Below are 4709 nucleotides of genomic sequence, written 5' to 3'. Positions count from 1 at the left end.
AGAGTTGGACTATAAAGAAAGCTGAGCACCAGAGAATTGATGCTTTTGAACTGTGGTGTTGAAGAAGACTCTTGAGAGTCCCTTGAACCACAAGGAGATGAAACCAATCAATCCTAAGGGAAATCAGTCCTGAATATTCATTGGAAGGACTGATGCTGAAGCTGAAGCTCCAATACTTTGGCCACCTGATGTGAAGAGCTGACTCACTGGAAAAGACCCTGATGCTGGGAAAGATTGAAGGCGGGAGGAGAAGGGGACAACAGAGGATGAGATGGTTGGATGACATCATCAACTCAAAGGACATGACTTTGAGTAAGCTCTGGGAGATGCTGAAGGACAGGGAGGCTGGTGTGCTGCAGTCCATGGGGTCACAAAGAGTCGGACATGACTGAGTGACTGAACTGAACTGACTTTGGGCAGTAGATTTAAACATAATAAGTCAGTATAGTCGCTCACTTGTGCCTGACAGTTCCCATAGCCTGTGACTTTGTGGCCCTCATCCTGTTGTTTTCTCTGCTTCTCAATCGCAGTTCTGATCTTCTTTGCATGCATTACCTCTGTGTGCTCTAACTGTCCTAGAGGAAATATTTATAGGAAGCATTTGAAGCCTCAGATAAAGCTTCTTATCCCCAGAGGGGATTTGCATTTGTATTTGCTCCTGCCTGTTGCAGAGTCCAGAGAATGAACCACCAGTCCGGGCACAGTCTGACGTTTCCTATACCACCCAGAAGGTAGAAGCCTGGAGAACAGATCCCTTGTTGGGTCAGCCCATCCTTACCCTAAAGATATGGCCTTCCCTGGGAAGTTTCCTTCTTAAAAGACCAGAAATTCCTGGTGTTCCATCTAGAAATCCCTAACTTTAAATAAAGATAAGACAATGATGTTTTCATTCTTTTCTTTTTAATAATATTCACTGTGGTACCAAGAAACTTGTTGTCCCTTTAAGTCCAAGCAACATGTTTTACCGGTTTCCTTGAGAAACCATTTATAAAACAAAACAGCATACAATTCAAGAGATATTTTCTAAGTGTCTGCCATGAACCAGAGGCTGTGGTGCTGGGAATATAATGGTGAGAAATACAGAAACCAGTGCTGCAATGACTATTTAATTTCTTTGCTGGATATAATTGGTGGCTTAAAGATTATTTTATTATTTTGACTTATAACTTTAAAGATAAGATAAATCACAGTGTTTTCATTATTTCCCATTGCTATTACGCCTTAGAGAGCAGAAGGTTGTTGAGGGAGAAAACATGAAACAGACTGGATAATTCAGTTCTGCAGTTATTTTTATGGAAGGCCTCCAATAGCGAATGCATGCAAAGCAATGGTCACTGAGTTCTTAACTACTACATTCCCAGTACTCTGCATGTGTTTCTTACCATAGACCTACGAGATGGGCATTAGCATCCCATTTCTACCTAAAGAAAATGAGGTACAAAGGCATATTCTTTTCTGAAGGCACACAGTATGACAGGCGACTTCTGAAATAAATCCCAAAGAACCCTGTCTCCTGGTTTCCCCACCACACTGGGTTATAACCCATCCCCTTGGGACTGGGCTAAAACTAGTGACTCAATTTAGTGGAAATAATATAGTGAAAGTATTGCAATATCACTACTGAGATTAGGTTAAAAAAGATTCACTTACCACCCCTCTTCCTCTCTCTCTTTATCCCTCCCTCCCTCCCTGGCTCTTCTCACAGTTCCCGTCTGATGAAGGAAGCTGCCATGTTGGGGCTCCCTGTGGACACCCACAGGAAGAAGCAGAGGCCTTCCGTCCTTCAGCCCATGAGGAACCGAGGTCTGCCCGCAACCACACACCTGAGCGGAAAGCAAATCGATCCTCCCCAGCTGAGTCAGCAGGTGAGATGGCAGCCCCATCCGACACCTGACATCCAGCTCAGTCACGGCCAGATCCTGACCCGCGGAGACTGGGAGATGACACATGTTGTTTTGAGCCACTAAGTTTGGGGTAATATGCTTCAAAATAGAGAACAAATACTCGCCATTAAAAACGAGGCAATCAGATATTTGAAGGTCCACCTGAGACCACTATAGTCCACAGGGTCACAAAGAGTTGGACAGAACTGAAGGACTTTCACCTTCACTTCCATTGAGACCACTTCCTGGGCATCTTTATACACGAACAACTAAATCCTCAGAGGAAGTGCCCCTGAATAGCAATTTCAAGAAGATCCAGGCACTACAAATCATACAAAAGTCTAGCTAAACTTGTCCTTAAAGCTCCTTTATCCAACTTCCTCATTTTACCTCTGGGAAACTGAGGAACCGAGACTTTCTCAGAGCCCCCATGACATTTGGAAGGGCCAGGAACTCAGCCCAGTTTACTTCTCCATCCAAGTGTCTGTCTACACAACTTCATCCTCACCTCTCTTGCTATTTAAGGCCGCAATGATGCCTTCTTGGGTTTTGTGCACTCATATGTTTTATATAAATAGCTTGTACATGTTTTCTTGTTGCTGTTGCTGCTCAGTTGTGTCCAACTCTTTGTGATCCCATGGACTGCAGCACACCAGGCTTCCTGGTCCTTCCCCATCTCCTGGAGCTTGCTCAAACTCATGTCCATTGAGTCAATGATGCCATCCAACCATCTTGTCCTCTGTCATCCCCTTCTCCTGCCCTCAGTCTTTCCCAGCATCAGGGTCTTTTCCAATTAGTTGGCTCTTTGCATCAAATGACCAAAGTTATTGGAGCCTCAGCTTCAGCATCAGTGCTTCCAATGAACATTCAGGGTTGATTTCCTTTAGGATTGACCGGTTTGATCTCCTTGAAGTCCAAGGGACTCTCAAGAGTTTTTTCCAACACCGCAATTCAAAAGCATCAATTCTGCTGTGCTCAGCCTTCTTTATGGTCCAACTCTCACTTCTATACATGACTACTAAAAAAAACCCATAGCTTTGACTATACAAGACCTTTGTCAGTGAAATAATGCCTCTGCTTTTTAATATGCTGTCTAGGTCTGCCATAGCTTTGAATATTTGGTGCAAGAGTGGAAGCCCAACTATATTTGCTCCTTGATGTTCACAATGAAAAGAAGTTCCTCACTATCTCTTTATCTCTTTATACCCTTGGTTCTCCACCTCCTTCCCCAGCAGCAAGAAACAGACATGAGTGGAATTGTTAAGAGCCCTGGAAAATAGGGATACCTGGTTGCTTTCTAAAGAGAGAAGTTTGTAAGCGAGCCACAGGTAGGCAAGAGGGAAGGAGGTAGTTATAAAAGCTAGATTTGGTACTTATAAGCCAGAAAATTGCAGATATTTTTTAGCTCCTGGGATGTGGAAAGTGGTTCTGAAGACAAGTCAGAATTTTTCAGGGTCCCAAGAAATCCCTCAAGAGAAAAGAAAAACAACAAACAGACCCCCTTAGGCGAAGATGTTCAGTAACAAGTTTTCAAGCGCCTTTGCTCTTGGCGCCTCATTCATAGTGTAATGTCCACATGTGTCCACCGGAGGGCAGCATTTACCATGACTTAAAGCAACGTGTCCCAACCTGTCCTCTAAAGACTAACCACTTAAGATACTATGTCTGCCAAACTGAATTTATTAGGAAATACCAACTTGGGTTTCCAGTTTTTGCTTTTCAGAGGCACAAATAAGAACCATCTTATGTTTCAGATCACTCTGAGATAACCAGTGTTATGTTATTCCAGCAACACCCCAGATTTTTGTAGTTGGCCTTCTCAGAGAGAAATGTAAGAAGAGGTATTACTGGGGCCACGCGGGGCAGGATGGAAGCCTCGCTGGGTCAGACTACGGCGATGCGGGAAGTGCGGACGCCGTAGGGGCCTGAAGCGGAGGTCGCAGGCACGGTCCCCGGCCGCGGCCATGGCGGAGAGGCCCGAGGACCTAAACCTCCCAACGCCGTCATCACCGGAATCATCAAGGAGGCGCTCGGGACGGTGTCAACATCGCCTCCCACGCCGCCAGCGTCTTTGTGCTAATGCCACATCCTGTGCCAACAGCTTCGCGATGAGAGGGAAGCTCAAGACACTAAATGCCAACGATTTGCTGTCTGCCATGGAGGAGATGGAGTTTCAGCGGTTCCTTACCCGGTTAAAAGAAGCTCTGGAAGCTTATAGGAGGGAGCAGAAAGGCAAGAAGGAAGCTTCAGAGCAAAAGAAAAAGAACAAAGACAAGAAAAACCAAAACAGATTCGGAAGAGCAGGACAAGCACAGGGATGAGGACAATGATAAAGATGAGGAAAGGCTGAAGGAGGAAGAACAGAATGAAGAAAGTGGACAACTGAAGAGCGTGGGGAGACGCCCCTTGGACAGAACCACGCCAATCCTGGAACACGTTTGTGTGAGGCTTCTTCCTGCTGCGCAGAGTAGTCTTCACAGAAGAGCCTGAGAAGATCGAAATAAAATCTGAATTATCATCAGGATTATCATCAAAGCCAGTGCTTCCCAGACTCAGAGCATCTGAGTAGCAGAAACCTGTTTTGCTTAATCAGTCTCAAGGTTATAACTTTTTGGCAAGAGGGATTCTGAATGGCTAATTTAATTGGTCAGTTTGATCTCTTTTGTTTACATACACATATAGTTAGGCAATTGTTGATCCCCAGTTCCCTCCCTGCCCCCCCAAAAAAGTAATAATAACTTCCATGCTGCCAACTATGTTCCGGATCACAGAGGCAGTTAAGGCTCAGGAAAAATTGGGGTTTGATTACAATCAACCTATTTGATT

The 4709-nt window shown here is 44.8% G+C and overlaps 1 pseudogene; it reads left to right on the top strand.

Annotated features, from left to right (window-relative positions):
- Positions 1 to 3847: 3847 nt before the first annotated feature.
- On the top strand, positions 3848 to 4373 carry LOC102265091 (DNA polymerase epsilon subunit 3 pseudogene; annotated as a pseudogene).
- Positions 4374 to 4709: the final 336 nt, after the last annotated feature.

Source organism: Bos mutus, chromosome 8 (assembly GCF_027580195.1).
Source record: "Bos mutus isolate GX-2022 chromosome 8, NWIPB_WYAK_1.1, whole genome shotgun sequence".
Taxonomy (NCBI): Eukaryota; Metazoa; Chordata; class Mammalia; order Artiodactyla; family Bovidae; genus Bos; species Bos mutus.
Note: the sequence above shows the minus strand (reverse complement) of the source record. Positions and strands in the feature narration are given on the sequence as shown.